The following is a 25,258-nucleotide window of genomic DNA, read 5'->3' as shown; positions in this document are numbered from 1 at the left end:
AACTGTAGAATTTGCAATATACACAAGAATGTGTATTTTACATTATGGAAATGTAAAGCATTTAATCAGTCTTTTAGGAGAGAACTTGAATATTAGCTGTCACTAAGTCTTTTTAGTAAATAATAACTTAAGAAATGCAGAACCAATGTGTTTTTTTCCAACACAGCTTACCAGAGGTGTTTTCAAAAAGATTGTGGTTTTTCTATTAATGATTTAAAGTGGAAAAAAATAGCAGTATATTTTCTCTTAGTCTCATTCCCTAGTAGAGTGATGATTATCTTACTATGCTTACTATTCCTATTACTAGTGATTATGCTTTTAATACAATTTTGATAAAATAAATGATTTTTTATTAGTCATTAAACTACTTTCTACAGATTTCTGAATGCTTTAAAGGATAAATTTTTTTTTAAGATTTTATTTTTATTTATTTGACAGAGAGAGATCACAAGTAGGCAGAGAGGCAGGCAGAGAGAGAGAGGAAGAAGCAGGCTCCCCGCCGAGCAGAGAGCCTGATGCGGGAATCGATCCCAGGACCCCGAGATCACGACCTGAGCCGAAGCCAGCGGCTTAACCCACTGAGCCACCCAGGCGCCCCCAAAGGATAAAATTTTATTTGTGAAGAAATTCTTGTTCAACCCTGGTTAAAAATAATTTATCTTTGGTCATGTTTATGCTTGCCTTGCCCTTAAAAATATTGAGTATAGCTTCTTATATCAATAGAAATTTTACAGATTGTTCACCTTTATCTTATTAGATAGCTGCTTAATAAAAACTCAACCAAGGTTATATGTCACTTTTCCCCTTCAGTTATGTTTTCTACTTGTCTTTTTGTCTGGTTTCTGCTCTCTGGTAGTAGAAGTGGTAGTTGTGGTAGGGGATTGAAGGGCATAAGGGTATATTTGAAGTGACCAGAATCACCAGAATTATTCTTAGCACAGGTAGACCATGTTTGCATATAACCTTTCTGTTTTTATTTGCTCTGCTGTATCTTCTGTATCCAAGATTCTCCAGGCCATTTTTGCACGGTTGGTTTACCAGCATGAAATGGAATAGCTCAAGATACAACACAGCCCCTCCAAATGTCAGGCACATGAGATAGCTAACAAACTTCATCAAATGCCAATAATAGGAAAAGAACTGTATGTCTTATGAAACAGACCCACATTAGACTATAAGGTTTTTCTCGTGCCTTAAAAAGTCAACAGATGTGATAACTCCCCAACCAACTGGCTTCCTTTCCTTAGTTGGGTGATCAAGGGTGTAAAATTACAGCTGCTGTTTTATCTGCAAAGTTACAGTTTTACATTAACCTGAAGAAAAGTCCACACATGTTTTTACTGAAATGCCCTCTATATCTGTTTTGAATTTCAGTTCATTGAATGCCCTGAAAATTAAATAAACACACAACAGGGCTTGCTAATATCTGCAATGAGGTGCTTAATTCCCCATCTTAATCAGCCATTTTCCATCCCTTTCCTTCTTCCAGCCTATCTGTCAAATATTCCTTAATTAAGAATTATTCTTAATTACAAAGTTTATGTGTCATTTTATTTTAGAGGTAATTAATTAAATTTAACACTAATCGTTGGGGATATTGCCTTTTCTGCACACACATGGTTGCTTAATTATTGGAATACCTTGAATCCCTTGACTGAGAGGAGTAGAGAGTATTGATTTGTTTTGTGTCTGGTATGTGGCGGCTCATACTGAATAGGACAGAGACTCAGGCCATCGACCAGACAAAGAAGTAGGAAATATTTTTTTCTCAACTGATAAAGGACACTGAACAAATGCACTCTGGTAATTCATTGCATTATGTGGAGTCTCTGAGGGGCAAGGAAGTGTGATGATTATGGATAAAATTTGGTCTTGAAAAGAGTAGCCAGAGTGAATCTATTTTGTAAGGGTCTGTGGATACTTGTTAGAATGGATTTTCCAATATTTGTATGTGTGGGATTATACTGAGGTCACCCTGAGCAAGTCACCTGGTTGGAGGAAGGAAAGATCCACTGAGCAGATTAGAAAAAGGATGCGTTGTGTCATAGTTCCTTCTTCCCATCTTTTCCCCTCTTACATTCTCAGATTTTGTCTCCAGTGTCACTTTCTCAGAGAAACTGTCCACAACTTAATTATATACCTTTCCTTCCTTGACACCACTCATCCTTATTATAATTTAAATGGATTTAGTTGATTCCTTGATTGTCTGCCTCATTCAATAAATGAAGTCTCTTCAAGGACAGAGATAATTTCTAATTCTCCTTATCATTTATTTGCCATTTGTTTAGTAATTGACACAGAGTAGATACTAAATAAAAATTTTCATGAATGGATGAATAAATTTTAAAGTATCTTTTCTAGAAACTATAAGTTATTTGACCTTTTTTAAGTAGTAAGTGTCCACTATGTTTGGTGCCTCTCTATTATTAGATTCCGGGAACAAAAGATGGATGAGTAAAAGCTAATCCCTGCCTTCAAATATTTATATTACAGTAGAGGAGAGGCTCATGCAATTAAATATCATATAAGACAGACTATAATACAAACTGTAAAAGATACAGAAACATCTCTATGAGAACATATAGAAAGCAGAACTTCCAAGATGGGCAAAGCTTTAAAAATGCAGAGATTATTTGAAATCTGCCTTGAAGGGGGTTTTGAATAAATGGAGAATTAGGAAAAGGACATGCTGGGAAGAAGTAAGATGTACAAAGGCCAGGTGCATAAAATGAATATGATGTTAGCAAATTGTCAAAGATTAGAAGATGTAATGGCACTCAGTCTTAGCAAGGATCCAGTGAGATCCTAAGGATCCTAAAATATTAGGAGAATGAGATAGTTCTTAGATGCTTATTTTAAATTTTTTGTTCTTTCAATATGAATTTTCATTCATTCACAGATATTTATAAATACACTCTGAGGTGTAAAGCCACTGATAAGTGTTATAGGAAAATAAAGTAAAAATCAAGGAACAAGAATACTGACAGTCTACATATAACTGAGAATTCTAGAATAAATAAAATGTATTCCTTGACTGTGAAACATTCATTGTTTTTTTGGAGGAGTTAGGAGATTAAAGGTTTTAATGTTGCCCTCAAGGCAATTCTAACTGTTGACCTTCACTTATGGGCTCGTGACAGGGGACATCATTTTGGAAAAGGAGGTCCATGGTTTAGGCTCCAGATTGCTGTAGTTCTTAAATTTTTTGCAGTAGGTGAAGTCAGACATCTCTCAAAGATGACAAATCTGGTGAAAATCATTATTTCTCACATCCAAAATCCACAAGCAAGTTGTTATTCAATTAAACAAATTTATGGATTCTAAGTCAATCTATTTGCATTTAGTTTATGAACCCACTATTTTAATAAGTAGTTAGCATTTGCACATGTACTACGCTAGAAGCAGGCAAAGGGAAATCAAGGTGAAGTAATGAAGTATGTTATAGAAAATGGAGAATAGCTGCATTTGAATGTGGAAATGGATAATGGAAGACCTGGGTTGATAGGTGAGGGGCTCACATCCCCAATTACTAAAAATTGCACCTGTATTGCATCTTGAGTCCATTTTCAAGAACGATTAAACAGTTGTTAATCTTCACTTAGGTGTAAGTGCCCACTTTTCCCAGTTTCATTCCAGAGTTACACTTTTATAGAGCAGCAAATTTTGTTCTTATCTTTCATAAGATGGTTTTCTTTCTGGTGCCAGCATCCAGATATGTGTTTTACATTCTATGAAACCATAGGAGAGACTGGGGACAGACCATACCAATCACTGACCCCATCATTCAGAACCATTCAGTTCTGTCTTATCACTTTCCTGTGTAAGGACATTTTCTCTCCTTAGATTCCCTATAAGTCAAAACAATCCAGCACCATTATTGTTACAGAATGTCCATCTCCCAGAATGTCAGAAACTCTTTACAACAAGAAATGGAATAGAAAGACGATGTTTTGCAGACCTGGGTATAGTTATTTTCAAACAGAAAGGGAAAATGACAAGAAGAGATTGAGTGAAGTAAAAGTAAAGATAAGGCTGCTGACTTGAAAAAATAGTCATGGCAAGATTGATAGACCCTGTACTAACACACGTATCTTTCTCACATATACACACACTCACACACACACACTCACAAGCACACACAGATGGTCTCAGCCAGTGACTTCTACAGAGTCTTGTTGATGCTGTGATCTTCCTAATATTGCCAATGATAAGAATAAAATTACATGGTCATTCTTGAACATATTTCATTAAGTTCCATTGAGCGTATATCCACCTGGTGATTAAATGGGTTAATACCTGTAAACACTAGGTACACGCCAACAAACTTCAAGTGATTTTCCATTATTATTGAGGTTAATAATGATGTTGATGATGGTGATGGGTGATGATGGTATAATATTAACTTCTTTATTCCTTAGAAGAACTTAGCAAGGTTATTCTTTTTAACCCTTCTGATACTTGAACAAGGATAAACTGAGAGATGTACCTAAGTGCCAAGTCTAGGTACTCTGATTCTTGACCGGGAATGTTCCAGTGGCCTTTTGGGTGACAGGTATTCCTCAGATTTCTTGTGTTATTTGCTTAAACACAGATTCCTGAGCTCTTCCTTAAACCTCCTAAAACAGGGGATTTGTCTCTGGGGTTATGTTCCAAGCCTACCTTGTTAAGCAACCCTCCCCAACATGATTCTTAAGCACACTTAAATTTAAGAACCATTGTTCTAGGGGTGCCTGGGTGGCTCAGTGGGTTAAGCCTCTACCTTCCGCTCAGGTTGTGATCCCAGGGTCCTGGGATTGAGCCCCGCATCAGGCTCTCCTCTCAGCGGGGAGCCTGCTTCCTCCTCTCTCTCTCTCTCTCTCTCTTTCTGCCTGCCTCTCCGCCTACTTGTGATCTCTCTCTCTGTCAAATAAATAAATAAAATCTTAAAAAAAAAAAAAAATAGGACCATTGTTCTATCCAAACTTGGAAATAACTCACAATTGCATATCATATATAGGTTCTTCCTTAAAGGAAGGATTTCATTTGATGAGGACTGAGAGAGAACACCAGCTCTAAAATGTCTTTTACCATGATTCCTGCAATTCACAATATTAAATATTTATTCTTTTGGTTCCCAGCGTACCTATAGGAGTTTCCATTTAAAATTTAAATACTTGGGGAAGCCATTAACATCCATTAGCACTCTGTGTGATTTAGGGATTTGAAAGTCAATCATTTAGCAAGGCTTCAAGGGGAAAGGAAGATGAATGAATCCCATTGAGGACAATGAAGAGAGAAGGCAAAGAACAGAATAGATCAACCTAACTGAAGTATTGCAGCTAAGAATTCTGGACAGCCACAAGAATATGAAAACAATGGATCTTATAGCTAGCTAACGGAAAGCAAAAAGGTTAAATTGTAGAAAGTTACATAAACAAGTTTAAGATAAGTTGTTAGTAAAGGTGGACCCTAAGGACCAATTCTCCCTGCTTCCCTCCCAGCATGACCTATGATAGAATGTGATGCCTGATCACATGTGATGTATTTAAAGGTCTAATGCCAAGTGCTGACATCCTAGCATAAATTATGGGACTAATAAGCATGATCTCTGAACAAGTCAAACAAAAGGTAAAGGTAAATTTATCCAAATAATAGTAATCAGGTAATTTTGTTTTGTCAGTAAAACCTTTCAGTTATGAATACTCTTTCCCTAAGTTATTTTTTATATTTCTTTAAAAATTTTCAACTTTTTTCCCAGTGATTATAAATATGACTTTCTCATTATCTATATGAACATACCATTGTACAGATTAAGGTGATAAAAGGGTGAGGAAAGCTCAGGCAAGATGAATTGGGAGGAGCAGAGAAGAGAATACGTTTAGAAATGTAATTAGCCAGGCCACTGCCTTGTTCAAGGATCAGTATAATAATTTGTACTTGTCTGAATTCATGGAAAAGAAGATTAGCCATACATTCTTGGGAAATGGAAACTACATTCATGTAGTGATGAGTTCTTTACATAGCCCTTAGCTTCGGTCATTGAAATATACATAAACATTACTGTATTAATCTCCATAGTTTCTTTGTATATACATTACCTACCATCTGGTCTCTAACCTTCAAATGTCCACACTATGAATCAGCTGTGTCAAGATCAAATAATGGGAATAAAAATTTGTGGTGACTTACTGGAGAACTGAATGAAGACATCTGACGAGATGTAACTTATGCATCACAGTCTGGGAAGTAGTGAGATGGTGAATATTTTAAGTGTCCTACCATCCTTTGCATTCCTTTAATTTAGGACAAAAATGTTAAAAATTATCCTGAAATATAAGAATTCGTATAAACTCCTGAAGAAACCAATGGTAATAGTATAATTTTCCCCTACTACATTTTTTTCATCTATTTAAAAAAAAAGTTTTTTTTTTAAATTTATTTAACAGACAGAGATCACAAGTAGGCAGAGAGGCAGAGAGAGAGGAGGAAGCAGGCTCCCTGCTGAGCAGAGAGCCCGATGTGGGGCTCGATCCCAGGACCCTGGGACCATGACCTGAGCCAAAGGCAGAGGCTTAACCCACTGAGCCACCCAGGTGCCCCTTTTTTCATCTATTTTTATTTTATTTCAAGAGGTAACATTATCCCATACAATTAAGTAGCATTTGATTTTATACTGAGACAAGACCTATGAAAGGGTCCTTCCAAAAAACGTGGTTTATTTGACAATTATGCAAACAGTTTAAAGATTTGGAACTCGAGAGATAAGCTTCATGGGCCATAGTAGCGATTAAAAGGAGGAAAGCTAACTGCTTTTTGTGTGTTTATTTGGTTAAAGCATGAAACTTATCTGTGTTTTCCTTAATAGATTAAAGCCTTGTTTTCCCCCTGTTTGAGTCCTTTGTTATTTAAATTAGAATTTAAAGAGAATCGAAGGAATTAAAGAGTCTCCAAATGGATGGTCGTAATTTTGGTTTAAATCTGTGGACACTTCACAATGGTGTTCTATTCCAAATTCCAATCTCAGCAATATTATATTCTGTGATTCACAGCAGTAGAAACCCCAAAGTATAGACTAACCTGATTTTTGTTTGGAGGAAAGGAACCAGTCAATTCCTGATAACCCTGACTGTATTTTAATCCCAAAGTACATGGAATTAAAACAATTACAAATGGGAATACACATAAAGAGAACTAAACTCAGTATGGAAAACTAGCTCCCCAGTTGTTTGTAGGAGGACAAAGGCACTTGCTCTGAAGTGGTATGATTGCTGTTGTTGAATTAGGCCCTTAACTTGAGAACACATTTATTAAAATAGAAGATAAATGCTGTAGGGGAAGCTAGCCATATGTATGATACATGCAACCTGATAATGAAACTTTTTTTTTTTTTAAGATTTTATTTATTTACTTGACAGAGAGAGAAAGCACAAGTAGGGGGAGCAGCAAGCAAAGGGAAAGGGAAAAGCAGGGAGCTGGATGCAAGTCTCCATCCCAGAACCCTGGGATCATGACCTGAGCCAAAGGTAGCCACTTACCAGAATAAGCCACCCCAGTGCCCCACTTTTCTAGTGGGTCTTGATCCTTATATCAATCCAGATGTACCTCCTTTTAACTTATACTTTTTGGTCCACTTTAACTGTGTCCACAATTGAATTACTGAATGCTGTGAGAGAAGAAAAATTGGTGCTACTAAAATTTCATGGTGTCCAAGTGGAGATGACTGGGGGTCCACTAAACATATGATCGAGGCTTCAGAACAAGAACCAAGCTAGAGGGGCGCCTGGGTGGCTCAGTGGGTTAAGCCGCTGCCTTCGGCTCAGGTCATGATCTCAGGGTCCTGGGATCGAGTCCCGCATCGGGCTCTCTACTCAGCAGGGAGCCTGCTTCTCTCTCTCTCTCTGCCTGCCTCTCTGCCTACTTGTGATCTCTGTCTGTCAAATAAATAAATAAAATCTTAAAAAAAAAAAAAAAAAACCAAGCTAGAGATTTAAACCTGGCTGTCCTTTCCTTTGCAGTGTTAATTGATGCCATTGTGGGTATGAACTCATTGAGGAAGAGGATATGCTTTCAGTAGAGAACCATGATATTTCTTCAGCTTACAAAGTTTCAATCATTTGAATATCGGGAAATCTAGCAAAAATGTCTGGATCTCTGACTTCTTTTAATTATATGAAGACTTGCATTCCTACATAACAACATTAGATTGGAGCTGAGAAGTTGCCTTCTGTAGACAGGACATAAGCTCTTTGGTTCTCAAAAGTGCCCCCCACTTACTCTTGATTGATTTCATCCATTTACATGCAAGTCTGTCACCTGTAAACATTTGAGTTTGCAATTACTGATAGACAATAGTAAATACATATCTCTGCCTTCCTTTGGTTTCTTTCTCTTATTAGTTGGATGGGCAATTTTTGACAATTAGGGATTAAAAGTGTGGCTTTTTGTTAGGGTTGTTTGCATCAAATCGTTAGAGAGATGGACCCATCAAATATTCGAGTAGGAAGAAATCTCAGCAGTTATTTAGTCAGCAGTTTATTCTGCAGATAGAGAATAAAAAACCCAAAGAGTCTGGGACAGGGGCTTGCTCAGAGTTTCCATAAGTTCACATCATAACAAACGATAGAACTCAGGTCACATGGCTCTTCTTAGAGCTTGGAATCTTTAGCTATTATATATACTGACATGTTTGCTCGTAATTGAATAGAAAATTTAGTACTTGTACCTGGATAGGAATAAAGAGACACGAAAAATGAATTTAAGACCTGTAACTAATATGATAGCTTACTAAAATATGAAAATATTACACAGATTTTGAGGGGATTGTAAATTTACTTTTTTTGCAATTGTGCTTTAAACTGTGCCTTTTATAAAAATAATCTGCTTATTTCTACCCATTGAGAGAGAAATAGCTATTTCCTCGGTGCTTTCCTTTGGACCACATTGGGTTTTTTCCCAACACAGTTCTCAGTGCAGCCAAATTAAAAGGCCCACAGATACCGCCTTCCACCCAAAAATCAAAGGAATCATTTGGTGTGAAACTATGAGTCGTGCCAGGCACAGCACCAGCCAATTACTGATTACCCAAGTTGTATTTTATCATCCCGAATACATGGAATTAAAATAATTGCAAATGTGTATATACACACAGAGAGAAATATATCATATGCACACAGCTCTCTGTTGGTGGGAAGACCAAGGGTATTTGCTGTGGAGTGGTATGTGATTCCTGTTATTGAAGAAGGTGCTTAACTTGAGCCTGCATTTATTAAAAGAGCAGATGAGCGCAGGCAGCTTGATAATGAGGAAACATCCAGCAAGGTTAACTCTTCAACAAGGTTGCAGGAGTGAATATGCTGAAAGATTTTCAGAAAACACACCTTCACCTAGTATTTATCAGACTTCTGCCCTCCCCAGGTCTTTGCAACCCCCATAGAGAAGGTCTAGAGCCTTTATCTGAGCCCAGGGCAGCAAGTGAAGCATTTCCATGGCCCAGCCTTGAGTCAGAGTTAAGCATTGAGAGCTTTGTAAAAGCTGACAATTTGGGAACTCTTAAGCTAAAAACAGGGCCAAGATGAGGTGATAGAGTTCTTATTGAGTCCATTGTAGTACCTGAGAACTCTACACTAAATCTTCCACCATTGAGACTGGAAGTTTAACACCATAGAGAGTTCTGGAACTACCAGACCTAAACAAGTAATGTTAGTGTGTAAAACTTCATTTCTTTATTTCCTTTAAAGCAACTTCTTTCTTTCTTTTTTTTTTTTTTAAGATTTTATTTATTTATTTGACAAGCAGAGATCACAAGTAGGCAGAGAGAGAGAGGACGAAGCAGGCTCCCTGCTGAGCAGAGAGCCCAATGCGGGGCTCAATCTAAGACCTTGCGACCATGACCTGAGCCGAAGGCAGAGGCTTAACCCACTGAGCCACCCAGGCACCCCAAAAGCAACTTATTTCTGACTCCAGAGCTCCATCCAGTCTTTGCCAGGTTGATCAGAAAATCATATTTTCAATCTTACCAGAACCAACCCAGTCCCTAAAGTTGTACACAGAAGATGGGGAAGGATACCAAATTCTGGTCTCTTAAAGTTGCCACTGACATTCTCATTGTCAAAGCCCAAGTGGTTCCTTGAAATATGGCAGCTCTCAGCTTTTTTTTTTTTTTTTAAGATTTTATTTATTTATTTGACAGAGAGAAATCACAAGTAGGCAGAGAGGCAGGCAGAGAGAGAGAGAGGGAAGCAGGCTCCCTGCTGAGCAGAGAGCCTGATGCGGGACTCGATCCCAGGACCCTGAGATCATGACCTGAGCCGAAGGCAGCGGCTTAACCCACTGAGCCACCCAGGCGCCCAGCTCTCAGCTTTTTTGCCTCTAGGAAGAAAATCTCTATTAAGGCTATAACATCAAAACCTTAGATAGCCCCTCCCTTGGCACATCAAGGAGTAACCCAGTGGTAGTGGGGAACACTGGCTTGGCACAGATATGCCACTCCTGCAGTACCACATCCTCTCCTTGGTCCATAGAGATCTTGTTGCTCTTCTTGTTTATGACTCATGCCCCAACCCATTTGTCTGTCTGCTTTTACAAGCTCTTTGCTCTTCCTTTCAGGAGAGAAAGAAAGAGAGGGGGGGAGCAGAAAATGTCTTCCCTACCCCTTCCTCAGGTAATGGCTGCTGCTAAACATTTTACAATATACAGGGCAGTTTGATACAACAAAGAATAACACGCCCCTAAATGTCAGTAGTGCTGAGTTTGAGAAACATGGCTCTATGTCGTATTTAATAGGATCAGGTTAGAGATATTTGGAAGTGATTATAAGAGGAAAAAGTGAGGGGGAGGGGAGGGGACAATACTAGAGAGGGTTATATCTGCGGGAGAGTGATTTTTCAGAGAGCCAGGATGGAGTGAACTCTCTGAAATCCACTCTGGGATTAGCAGTGGAGAGGCTGATGTACAAAGTCTGCATGTTTAATGTAGTGCTCTAGGCCCAATTCCTTCTACCTCTTCACTATGAGAATTCGGTAGTTTTTACAGAGACATTGAACAATCCGCACCTCCTTCTCTACCTCCAGCACATACATAAAAGTTTTTAACAGTTCACTATTTCATATGTATCCTTTATGAAAAGCCAGGCATGCACTATGGGTGTGTGTGTGTGTGTGTGTGTGTGTGTGTGTGTGTTTGTGTGTGTTGCCATTATGCCCAAGAGCTAAGATTACATTATATGTCTTCTCATTCCTTTGTGTTTCTGTTGCTCAGGAATGAACTGAACATTTAAACTTAGAAAAGCAGTCATACTAGCCAATGATGTTCATATAAGCTATTAATCCCTCCATTTTTTTTTTTTCTGTATAATCTGCAGTTCCTTTGGTGAGCTCCTAAAGTAATAGGTTTCCAAAATAAAGTTTCTATTCCATCAGCAGGTAACCTGTGCTATGGCTTGTGAATATTTTGCAGTACATATCACTTCAGTTAAATTATATTCTCTGGCAGAGGGAATGAAAAACAAGATAGCTTTACTTTTGGTTATATGCATCCTTCTCCAGTGAATATGCTTACCATGAGACAAAGTAACCTGGGGCAAAGTCCCAGCTATGTTCTCAGAAAAGCCACTCAGCAAAATGAACTGAGCCTGATATTTGGGATAGGCCAGACATGTATACCTATACTAACTATGAGGGTTGAGCTAGGTTTTTAACTCTCCAGGCCTTATTTTCTAATCCACAAGTGGGCTAATACCGCCAGCATTACAATTTAGGCCATTAGTCAGTATTCAGTCCAAGAGAGATATTGTTGTTGCTTTTACCAGTCTTCAAAATTTCCTCACCATTTTTGGGAAAAAGATATTATCCATCATTTAAGTAATAAATCCCTACTGCTACTATCCCTAGAGCAGGGGTCAGCAAGAAATAACCTACGGGGTAATCTTCACAGTTACTTGTTTCCATACAATCCATAGGCTAAGAATGATTTTACATTTTTTTTCATTGTTGAAAAAATAAGTGGGGAATAATACTAATATTTCCAAACATGAGAATGGTATGAAATTCAAATTTCGATGTGCCTCAATACAATTTGTTTAAAACACAGATAACCTCATTCTTTTATGTATTGCCTTTGACTTCTTTCACCAGCTAGCAGCATAGTGGTAACAAAGACCCTTGTTCACAGGACTTAAAATATTTACCATCTGCTCCTTTACAGAAAATATTTATCAACCCCAGCCCTAGAGAATAGGCTACAGAGGAGACAATGTGAGAAATAGCTCCATCAAGAATAAGCACCTCCTTCCCTGTTATCTTTGATGCAGGTCTTATACTCACAATCAGGGTTTATTTTTATCTATGCCATGTCATCATGAGTATGGCTTTTCCCTCTCTGTAGGCAGTTAACCTGACCTATCATATTATGTAACTTCCAGCTCTTTGAAAGAATAAGTGATGGTTTCTTTGAGACATTCCTCAAGATCTTCTCAAAGTTTATTCCTTATATGCCTCGTTGACCATATTTTAACTCAAATACCCATAGATTGCCCTCAAAGTGGTTGAAAAATCTACCCAGCAGTTTTCAGAATGGGATAGCAACAAAGAGGCAGAAACATAATTTTATTTATAATATGTGATGGTTGTGGTGATGGTTTTGATAGAGGAGAAAGAGAAGGAAAAAAAGATTCAGAGTTCCTCCTGATAAAGGCACCAGCACTGTTGTAGGTGAAGGACTTAAGAATCACATGATCACCATGCCAAGCTAAGTGTAATCTAGGTAGGAGCTCTTCCCACCAGGCTCCTGAGAATGAGGAACTCACCAGAAAGTAGTAGTAACTATTAATTGCAGGGTCTAGTTTTTCCATGGTACTATTTCATCACGCTCTTTACCTGAAGCCATTGCCTCGGGGGAATACACTAATTAGCATAGCTATCAACAACAGTAGTGCATATGCATAAGTTAAAACATATGTATTTTGACTAACAAATTGTCACAGTAACCAAAGAGGGTTAGATGTACTTTCTTAGTGCTGTGAAAAATGTGCGAGTTAGAATAAACAATTATTAGAGCTTTTTTCCCCCCTGTTGTTTATAAGTAAGCTAAGCTAACACCCATGTGTTCCCCATTGCAAACATATTTATGGCCTTTGTTAGCTCACCAGTGTGTGTCAACATACTAGACAAGTGAATACCTACCTGCTAAAGATGATGACATTTGTTCTTACTGTTTTGCAAAGTATCCAGGGGTGATGAGAGCCAATGTCCTGCACCCTTGTTACTGTTAGGGAGCAGAATGCAATCAAGTTGATTTTCATTTAATGTGTTGCATAAATTACATCTCACATTCTTAAAGTTAAGTGGCACATTTGGACCCAGGAGAAGTATTAGGTTTCTCAGTGGACAACTGGTAATTCCTTAGCTTATTCACAAATATTTGAAGATGCAGTCCCTTGACTAAGTATTTCTGCAAATAGTAGGAGGGTAAGTTGGCAAGAAACAGCTTTGCTTCTAAGAGTTTGATACTCCTCTTTTGGAAAAAATGATGAAAACCTATAGAGCCCAGTGCTTTCCCTCTACTACCTGTGACATCCCTGTAGACGGTTCCATTAATTTCTCTTTTCTTCCTGCCTCCTTTCTCCTCTGCGTCATTCTGTGAATAGCTATGCCTTGAGGATCGGGGCTGAAGGGATGGAATGCTGCTTCCATCAGTTGTTTTGGAATACTTGGATACTTTCTCTTTTTCCTCTTCTCTCTTTCTTAGTATAGCAGAAAATTCAAGATTAGATTTATCTCTCTGAAGTTTATTGCTGTCTGTTTCTTTGACTGAAACATCCTGCAACCATAAATCCTGAGATTTCTTTTTTAATACTCTTTTGTAAATATTTTTTGTCATACACACATTGACGCATACAAACACAATTTTATCTATTTAATCTTGTGATGACTCTGTCAAGAAAGAGAGATATCCTTAGAGAAAATTCTGAATTTAAATGTGTAAAAAGCATTAGTAAAAAAGATACTCTAATTTTAACCACCTTGCATTTCTTTATTGTAGATTAGAATAGTTAAAAATACAGTAGTTTCAGAAGACTAACTTGGTACTTCTTCTGTGCATATCTGTTCCTGAATTGTTTTTAAAGATTTATTTATTTATTTATTTGAAAGAGAGAGAGAAGGAGAACAAGTTAGGGAGGGGCAAAAGGAGAGGGAGAAGATGACTCCCTACTGAACAGGGACCCCCCAACCTGGGCTTAAACCGAGGACCCTGAGATCATGACCTGAGCCAAGGCCAAGGCAGACACTTAACCAACTGAGTCACCCAGACACCCCTCCTCATATTTTTTTAATCAAAAATCTTTCCATAATCTTTTTATGAAAATTCTCAAAAGTACATTAAATTTGAAGTAATATCATAGTGAGCGCTGGTATGCCCAACAGCTAGATTTTGCCTTTAACATATATTGTATCCATCCATCTATCTATCCATCCCCATATTCATCTATCTGTTCATTTTTCTTCCTTAAGTATCTCAAAGTAAACTACAGTATCTCAAAGTAAACTCCTTAAGTATCTCAAAGTAAACTCCATACACTTCTTCCTAAACACCTAGCTAGCATATCATTAATTAGTGTTAAACATTTGTTTAGGCTTTTTCCCCCTTTCAGCTGAAATGGGAACTTATTGAAGTATACAGATCTTCAGTGACCATTTCTTGAGACTTAAGACATGTGTACACCTGTGTAAACCAAACCCCTATCAGGATAGAAAGAAAGATCCTTATTGTCCCTTCTAAGTCTGAGCTGAATTTTTTTTTTAATTTTGTTTGTTTATTTGACAGACAGAGATCACAAGTAGACAGAGAGACAGAGAGGCAGGCAGAGAGAGAGAGGGAGGGAAGCAGGCTCTCTGCCGAGCAGAGAGCCAGATGCGGGACTTGATCCCAGGACCCTGAGATCATGACCTGAGCCGAAGGCAGCGGCTTAACCCACTGAGCCTCCCAGGCGCCCCTGTCTGAGCTGAATTTTAAACCAAAAATCAAAAGATTGATTTTTATAAGATTTTCTTTAAAACTCTTTAGAGCCAGTTAGATGTGCAGATTAATCCAGGGTTGAGTTGCCTTTAGCATGACTTTTTGAATATCCTTGCCTTGGTTTTCTCTTTTGACTGTTGTAGTGACATTACGCAGAACCTACTTACCTGTGATGAGAATTATTCTCTTTGCTCTTAGGCTTGTGCCAGTGGATTATTTTCTTTGTTCTCATGACTGTCTAATAGATATGTCCCAGTTAGGATATATTTTTCCAGTTTCCTGACTTTGGGCTAGAAGTTTTTTGATACTAATGGATCCCTAAATCTAAGTAGTAGGTGATCTGCTGTTAATAATGTGTGCCCACAACTATAATTACTCTATGGAAGAGATCACAGATCCTATCCTCTGAATTTATTTTCAAGAACCAAAATCCCAAATGGACAAGTGGCTTTCCCAAGACTGCACATCTCAGAAATATCACAGCTCAACTTGGAAGGCGAGTGCTCTAAATACCTGTCTGATTCTTTAAAAATAAATAAATAAGCAAATAATTAGTTATTGCCAGATCTGTGTTATATGCAGGTGGGATACAAAAAGGTGAATAAAACCCAATCCTTACCCTCTAAAACTATATGTATGTTGGCCAAAATATGCAAATAGAAAATTTCAATTTCCATGTTTTTAAAATAGTAACATGTGGTGGGTACTCTAAGAGTGCCTAGGAGTGTCTGTTAATCCATCTGGGCTCTAAGGCAAGGTCTTTGAAGGAGAAATCAGCTGAAGTCTGAAAAAACGAATAAATGTTAGCCATGAGAAAAGAATGGTAAGAGAAATTGCTCTAAGAAATGGAAGATTATTTTGAAACAGTATCTGTTCTTCTAGTGTTAGGGAGAATCTGTGAATCAGAGACCCAGAAGAATGTACATCATCCTCTCAAGAATTCTAGGAAACAGTTCACAGGGAATTCTCTGAGAAGCTCAGCATCCTTCTGCACTGCTCAGTTTCCTCTCCACTCGCTGAGTTGCTGAGCCCCAGCTTATCAAAGGGACACCTCTCAAACCTTGTTTCAGTGGCTTCCTAATTGCCTCCGATAATAAATACATTCTACTCATCTTAGGGTTTCTGGGTGCCTTCCATCAAGGACCTTCATAATGTAGTCCTGATATTTATCATCCTTACTGTTTCACACACATCTATATTCATGTTGTACCCAACTCTGTAACTCTCCAGTTTTCACACTTTGCTGCCAATACGCCTCTGCTTAAGCCTTCCCCCATCCCTGGAATTCTCTCTCAAGATCTACATTTCAAAATTCCATCTGTCTGTCCATTTTTTTCTCCCTTTCCCCAGGAGAAGCCATCTTTTTAAAAAAAATTTCCATAGCTCTTTGCTCCTTTTAAAGTCAAACTCTGATCTTTTGTTCTGCCTCAGCTAAATCTAGGACAGCTCTTGGCACAAAGTAGAAGTTATTAAGTATTTGTTGAATAAGATAATGATTTCTACCTTATGTCAGTGTGTACTTCTAGACTTAGAGTTTTTCTAAGGTAGGGTCTATATTCTATGCATTTTTGTATTCCCAGAACTCATAAAAGGCTTGAACAAACTTCCAAATGAACCTACTATGTATTCTATCACAGCCATGGTTTTGCCATTATTCTACTTATACATAATACCAATCCAGGCAAGGTGTTGTTTCAGCACTGGACCTCACAGAGGTGTTCAGTTTTGTATCGATATATTTCAACTTCCTCCTTACTACTCAAAATGGCTTTTCAGCGGACCATTTGTTAAATTTTAAAAGACATTCCTCTAAGGGATATAAGGAAAGGAAATAAGGAATACGTGTTTAGTTTTGGAGTATCTGTGCCATTTCTTCATCTGTCAGCTACTTACTCTGTGGCAGACACAAGGCAGTCACAGTGCTGGCCTGGTGTAGAAATTTTTCCACTTCTGGAATATATCAAAGTAGACCCCAGAGAAAAGACATAGTCGTTTTCTGTCTCAACCCTTAAATATGAGAAACTTACTCTTTAGTGAATCAAGGCCTTCTGTCTACAGACAGCCCAGTTATTGGAATGTTCTTCTGTATACTAAGTTTTATACCACTTTGTCCACCTTCTTCCCTTCAACCTTGTTTCTGCCTATGGAGTGTCCAGAATCAAATAAACTACTCTTTTGCACAATACCTTTTTCAGTATTGAGTATTCTCTACCTTCTACGTCTTATCTTTTTCAGAGCAAGTATACAAACTTGAAATTAATTGTTTTTCCAAAGGAATTGTTTTCCATATTTGCTGTTTTCTTCTTTTTAAACATTTGTTATCAATCCCATGAACTTTCCTCCTCTGTTTATTCTGTACAAGTCTGGTGATAGGCATATGATGGGGCCATACTGGTGGGAAGGTGCTGCAGAGAAAATAAACAGGAAAAAGAAATAGAAAACAGGAAACAGAAAATAAACCCTGTCTAAAAGTATATGTATGGTGGAGTGGAGACCATTATTTTGTCAGATTATTTCAATATGATATTGTAAATTATGACAGAGATAGGGGGAGTTACACTGTGGAAGCACTCAGGAGGACAGTTTAGTCCAAACTGAGTTTTAGGGAAATCGTTTTGGAGAAAATGTCACCAGAATTGAATCTGAAATAATCAAATATTAGTCAGGAAAAGAAATATAGGAAGCAAGACTACAGGAGTTAAGGCATTGAAGTAAGATGAGTAGATGGGACATTATAATGTTGGGACATTATAATGTTGAGACATTATAGCTATATTTGGAGAATGAAATTTGGGAGGAAAAATAGGGCTTATGGTGTATGTATGTGTGTTTTATAAATGTGTATATGTGTATGAAGCTATATTCTGATATTTTAATTAATAAATTTTGTCACAATTTTTTTGTTGGAAATTAGAATTCTTTCTCTATGGCCAAGGACTTCAACTAATGTATTAGCTTTTCAAGGGATCATAAAGAATTAGCACTTAAGGTTGTAATGAGCTGATCATAATGACCTAAAATACTGTAATAAATAATTTCTGCAAAGCAGAGTTTTAGATAGTGCATGTTGTAATAGATACAGTTATAAATCAACACCAGGTTGTTTCAGGTACCGTAGTATGGAGGTTTGTCATTTCGAGATGCTTCATTACTTTTACCTGAATAAAGTGGCATATTTGATTCTTACTATACTACTGAAATTAGAGGGGAAGGTTATCATTTATTTCAGAAGAATTGTATCCCATGGATTATTTGTATTCCAGAAACCAAATTTTATTTGATGTTGTCCAACTTAAGATAACTCTTTAGTTAAATATTTACTATAAGAAGACTGAGCAATATTGTACAAGCTCTGTGAATCCTTAGCAAGGGAGTTTTGTGAATTAAAATATAAATTCCTCTACTGCTCACTCAATATCAATTACCTCACAGCTCACTGTATACAGTCTGTGAATGACATTTGAGTTCATGCTTCGAGACTTGTGTTAAGAAGAGGGGTGCGAAATGTAGAACTCAATGTACTACTTACTACAGGAAATACAACACACTATTAAGAACTTGTCTTTTCAGTAATTTCGTAGTTTATTTAAGGAGATATTATATATGCTTATTAAAAGGTAGCCTACAATATTAATAGGTAAATGTTCTGTACTGTGTAGGGAACATCTGTAGTGTGCCTGCCCAGTGTCTATTTCCTTTGCTTTTGTGATAGCATTTCATTTTTCTTTTGGAGAATTATTGCCTCTCCTATTTTCAATCCCTTGATGTTCCTCTGAGCATCCCATTCTACCCTGAACACCTAGTGACACCTAGGTTTGACTCTCAAAGTCCTTCCTCAAACTCTTGCTGAATCTCTGTGGAAAAAGTGCCTACTCATTATAACGTAAGCCCATGTTCCCAAAGACCATCTTTGTGACTACAAAGTAGAGCACACCTAAAAATACAGACAACAAAGTAGAGCTTAGACTTAGCAGTTCTATCAGACAACAGATTTTTTTTTCTTAAGCCAGTTTGAGTTCTTTGTCATTTGTTGCATTAGTCAGGATTCCCCAGAAGTGCAGAACTAGAAATATCCATGCATATACAGGGAGAAAGATATTTATCTTAGGGTATTGGCATATGCAATTATGGGGACAGGCTAATCTGAGTTCTATAGGGCAGGCCACCAAGCTAGAGTCACAGAGAAGAGTTGGTATTGCAGTCCTGAGTCCAAAGATGGTCTGAAGGGAGAATTCCTTCCTTCTCAGGGGATTGCAGTCTTACTCCTTTTAAAGCATTCAAATGACTGGATGAAACCCATCCATTTTATGAGGGGAAATCTGCTTTAGTCAGAGTCTACTGTTTTAAATGTTAATCACGTCTCAAAACTACCTCACATTAACATCTATCTAGATTGATGTGTGACTAAACAACTAGACACCAAAACTTAGCCAAGTTGACACATAGAATTAACCATCACACTTGTAAATGAAAAAATCATGGCTACTTCCCACAGTAGATGATGTAAAAGCTAGGATGTGTCAGGAATTATCATGGATGGAGACAGGAGAGGCTGTTAAGGGGTGTACTACTTTGTGTTAAGTTAGAAAATTCATACTCCACTGTTTTGTATTTATAAGATGGGAATGTCTTTCATGGATTTGGGAGAAGTGAAAATGCTAGCATAGAAGGCCAGAACTCTATGCTAACATAGAAGGCCATAAAAGACCAGAACTCTATGCTAACATAGAAGGCCAGAACCTAAATGTTCAATTATCTTTTTTTCCTTCTACTTTTTATTTGTGGCTCAGAGTAAGCCTATGGCTGCACCTAAATCTGGAATGTTGAAAAACAGTTTATGTTGAGAGTTTCTGTTTTAAAAATTAACTGGTTTCTTATTGACCATGTAGCGTTCCGAGATTAGACTGAGAGAGCATTTAGCCTTCCATTCATCTTTAACATAGGAAGCTATTCTCTTTGGTGATGACTTTTTAAATAGTGACATTTGACAGCCATGTGCTTAACCACTCAGATGTCTCCATATATTTTTAAGTCAATACAATTAGCACATATGTTTATTAACAAAGTTAATGTTACTTACTCCTGGTCTCATATCTATTTTAGTATTTTAGCATTCATTTAAGATATAAAAAAACAAAGACGTGTAAACATAGCCATTTCTATGCAGTTTTAGGAGTCTGGAACATTAACATACTTGGCCAAGTTGTTTAAATTGCAGTTGAGGGAGTGGCTTAGTGCTTAGGCGAATCTAATAATGATCTTTTTAAATCTCACCAAATCTAATCACTTGATCCTAAAATAAAGATTTTGGGGTCATAAATTCAGGTCACCAGGATCTAAGCCTTTTTGAGATGGCTTTGGAATGGAGATTTCCGTCATCGTTAATTTGCAGGAAGACAGCTCTGGTGTGTTTCACACGTTGCACTCTGTCTCCTATACTCCTGACTGTTCTTCACTCAGCTGCTCTCTGAATGTTGCACTGGGATTGTCAAATGCCACTTCAGACTAGATCTGTGTCCCCAAAAGTCATATACAACCTCATAAAAGAATTCTACCTGACATTTTCAAGTGCAACTCACTTGAACTCGTAAAAGTCAGGTATAAATTGAGAATGGATTTACCCCTAAACCTTTTTGGTTGATTTTGGTATTTATTTGAAACTGACATTTGGAGAATAACTCAGTTGCCCTTGGAATTGGTCCTCTTCTCTTTCCAAGATGTGAGGGAGATGGCGGCAAGTGTCCAAATGGCTAGTACAGAATGCTTCAGGTGAATTTCAGGCACTCTTACTTACTGAGCTCGGGCCAATTTGGCATGGAATTCAGCAATATGTGCATTCAGTAATTTCACCAGTGTGGCTTCTTGGGGTAGAGTTGGACTCTGTATCACATTTGTTGCCTAAAAATGTTAATGATTATACGGCTTGGCCTCATGGGCCTGATCCTTTACCAGTAATATGTTGATTATTGGCATTTTAGAGATTGTTGGGGTAACACAGCTGAATCTGTGCACAAATTCAGAGCATTCACACGGGCTTCTGCCGCCGGGTAAGTGGATGAAGCAGATGATGCCTACTCCAATAATGCTGCACCAGACAGATGGGGTGGCAGTCTGTCTGTGCCTCTGCGTATCTCTGAGTATAAACCTGTCCTTCTGCCTACCCCAGCCACTCCTCCTCCATGAGGTATGCTACTAAGCCATATAAGGATAACACAGGAAATAGATATGGTACCTTTAGCCTCTGCAACACTTGAACTGGACATTTAGTGTCTATGTGAAATTCATCATAGTTAAAAGGCCTTGTGAGATTTTATGCTCAAAGATAAAATTAGAGATGAAATAGCTATAAAATCAACATACCTCATTTTCTCATTGTAAAGATAATACAACTGAGATCTGCAAGGGTTAAGACCCTTGACTGTGGGGGCACCTGGGTGGCTCAGTGGGTTAAAGCCTCTGCTTTCGGCTCAAGTCGTGGTCCCAGGGTTCTGGGATCGAGCCCCGCATCTGGCTCTCTGCTCAGCAGGGAGCCTGCTTCCCTTCCTCTCTCTGCCTGTCTCTCTGCCTACTTGTGATCTATCTGTCAAAAAAAAAAAAAAAGACCCTTGACTATGGTTACATGGGTGGCAGAGATGAAGCAAGAGTTATATATAGGTCATTTTGAGTCACGGTGTAATCCTTATAAAAGAGAGTGACCAATGAATGCATTATTTAATTTGCAAGGGACTGTGAAACACAAAGTTTTTCATCCTTTTCAACTATATAAAAATGTTGACTCTTAGATGCTCTTTGAACTCTTCGTGGATTTATTCTGCTTCTCATTTTACATTCCTGGAAAAAAGGGACTCTTGCTAGACCTCTAACTTACAGAAATATTCATTTATAAGTTGGTTTGAAATTGGCCTGTCATCTGATTCACTGAGATAGTATTGAAATGAATTCCCTTGGAAGAAAAAAAAGAAGAAAGAAAGAAAGAAAGGGGGAAAAAAAAAGAAACAGAAAGGATTTTATCATTTATATGGATCAATTCCAATGTATGCTTCAGTTCAGTTATTAGTTTTCCCTATAGTATGTGATATTCAATTAAACCTTCCCTCAAATTGGCCATAAATTACAATGAAAATTTTAAAAGTTCCATTTAGCAAACAATTTCTGTCAAAGAATCTAATAATGGGATGCAGTAAGAATAATTTTCACCTGTGCACCTGAATGAAAATGTTTGATCTGGTTTTTGTTTGGTTTGGTTAGTTTTTTCCTTTGGTTTTGCTTTCGGGTTTTGTGTGTTTGTTTCTTTGATCCTCCCCCCTTACCGCTATTCAGTGAGCATGCCCAAAGTGTTGGGAAGGTGAGATCAGGTGGAATTGTTTAAAACAGAAAGAATACTCTACAACAGTTTTCACCACTGATTGGTGGGTCTTTGGTAAAATCTTATACTGTACCGGCACCATTCTCTGTTAAAGAGAACTTGCCATGAAACAAGTCATGTTTGATACTGATTCTCTCCTTCTCACTAAAGCATATTCATTTCTCATAATTCTTTGGGACCTTCCTTGTAGCTACATGTACTTACTCAGCATCCATGGAGTGGATGTCAGCAGAAACAACCCACTCTGAAAAATTCATATGGTATTTATTGAGTAGGGAGTGATTCTTGGCACTGATCTAGATTCTGGAAATAAGAGAGAAATCAGATATGGATGGTACTTCAGTGTAACTAGTGGTCTAATGTAGGAAATAAGGCAGAAATGAGGGAGGACATAAGTAAGGAAATAAGGCACAAAGTCATGAGTATTGCTAATGAAAATACAGTGATTTTCACCACCCTTGCCTGAAAAAATCATGGATGAAAGAGCTTTTGAGCTGCAATTCAAAATGTTCTGGAGACCTACTTCTCTACCTTTGTTCTGCTGTCTGTGAATGGTCTCCTCCCTCCCGGGGCAGCTAAACAGGGAGGTGGGTTTGGGGAGAGACCACCCAGAGCATTCTGACAAAATGTCTCATAGAGCTAGACATGAATAATAGCATCCTGAGTCCAATCTCACTTTTTACGAATGAGACAACTGTGGCTTAGCAAGGTTAGCAACTTATCCAGTGAGTTATAAAAACTGAGATTTCACTGCTGATCTTGTGATTCCTCTTTCACAGTTGTTTTCCTTGTTTTGAAATAGAACTCCTTTTTTCAGTATTCCTTGATTAGTTGGGATTCTTAAGATACAAGTAATGGAAGCTGGCAATAAATAATATACACAGAAAAGGAACGGTTAAAAAGTTAGCAGGATGGGGCGCCTGGGTGTCTCAGTGGGTTAAAGCCTCTGCCTTCAGCTCAGGTCATGATCCCAGGGTCCTTGGATCAAGCCCCACATGGGGCTCTCTGCTCTGCAGGGAGCCTGCTTCCTCCTCTCTCTCTGCCTGCCTCTCTGCCTACTTGTGATCTCTGTCAAATAAATAAATAAAATCTTAAAAAAAAAAAAAGTTAGAAGGAATTCCCAGAAACTTTAGAGAGCTCAGAAAGCCAGATGCAGAGGACAGGAGTCAGAGTAGAATGAAAGGGGCAAGTAACAACAGTGTAGATAGTTTTCTCAATAGCTATTGGAATGAATGGGCTGGAAGCTTTGTTGCTATCTTATCTATATTTGTCATAATTATAGCTCACAATTCAAAATGTTAGAGAGAACATGTCTGATCGACTTAGTTTGAACGACATGCCAGTGCCCACCATTTTGCTAGGGGAAGGTTCAGCATCTTGATGTATACACCACTGTGACAGTCATTCTGAGAGGAATTTACATGTGTTTATTCAACCAAATTATTAGATATTAATAAATATCTAATCATATTAGAAAATTTATATTAGAAATTAAAATAAATAGAATAAAATAATCATTTTAATAATTTAAATAAATAATAATTTAAATACAAATAAAATAAATATTAATAAATATCTAATTTATATTAGAAAAAATTAAATAGAATAAATAAAATAAAAATAAAAGGTATAGATTTCACTACAAATAATTTTTTAATATTTTAAAATTTCTTTTAAAATTATTTATTTATTTATTAAGCTTTTATTTATTTATTTGATAGAGAGAGCTCGCAAGTAGACAGAGAGGCAGGCAGAGAGAGAGAGAGAGAGAGAAGCAGACTCCCTGCTGAGCAGATAGCCCGATGCAGGACTCGATCCCAGGACCCTGAGATCACAACCTGAGCCGAAGGCAGCGGCTTAATCCACTGAGCCACCCAGGCGCCCCCAAATTTTTTTATTTTTAAAGTGAGAGAGAGCATGCGTCCTTATGTGTGAGAGGGTTGGGGATGGGCAGAAGAAGACAGAGACCTCTAGGCAGGCTCCACAGTCAGCATGAAACCTGACATGAGGGCTCGATCCTAGGACCCTGAATCATAATCTGAGCTGAAATCAAGACTTGGATCTTCAACAGACTGGCCACCCTGGCACCACAACAAAAAAAATTTTTAAAGGATAATAACATAAAAAGAGCAGAAAGAAGGAAACCTGCATTTAAACAATATTCATACACCAGCCTTTTGTTTTTCACTTTGTTGTACTTTTAAAAAGTTAAAGGTTTGTGGCAACCCTGCATCAAGCAAAATCATCACCATTTTCCAATATCATTTGCTCGCTTCATGTCTCTTTGTCACATTTTGGTAATTCTTGCAATTTTTCAAACCTTTTCATTATTATATTATGATGATCTGCAATTGGAGATCTTTTGATGTTACTACTGTAACTGTTCTGGGGTACCATGAACCATATAAAATGGCAAACTTAATCAATAAATGTTGTGCGTGTTCACACAGCTCCAGCTACTGGTTCCTTCCCTGTCTGTTTATCCTTGAACTTCCCTATTTCCCAGATGCAACAGTATTGAAATTAGATCAATTAATAACCCTACAGAGACTACTGTAGGGTTGAACTCTAAGTGTTCAAGCCGGTGAAAGGAAGAGTCACAAGTCTCTCACTTTAAATCAAAGGTAGCAGAAATGATCAGGCTTACTGCGGAAGGCATGTTGAAAGTGAAGATGGACCAAAAGTTGGGCCTCCTGAACCAACCAGCCAAGTTGTGAATGCTAAGGAAGAGTTCTTGGAGGAAATGAAAAATGCTACTCCAGTGAACACACACATAATAAGAAAGGGAAACAGCCTTATTGCTGATGGGGAAAGTCTGAGTGGTCTAAATAGAAGATGAAACCAGCCACTACATTCCCTTAAGCCAAAGCCTAATCCAGAACAAGGTCCTAAATCTCTTCA

At 37.8% G+C, this 25,258-nt stretch overlaps 1 protein-coding gene across 6 annotated transcripts in view; it reads left to right on the top strand.

Annotated features, from left to right (window-relative positions):
* CNTN4 (contactin 4) overlaps positions 1 to 25,258 on the top strand; it is a 952,026-nt gene that overhangs the window by 560,196 nt on the left and 366,572 nt on the right. The window lies entirely within an intron of this gene.

The sequence above is a fragment of the Neovison vison genome, chromosome 6 (assembly GCF_020171115.1).
Source record: "Neovison vison isolate M4711 chromosome 6, ASM_NN_V1, whole genome shotgun sequence".
NCBI lineage: Eukaryota > Metazoa > Chordata > Mammalia > Carnivora > Mustelidae > Neogale > Neogale vison.
This window is presented reverse-complemented; position numbering and strand designations above follow the sequence as displayed.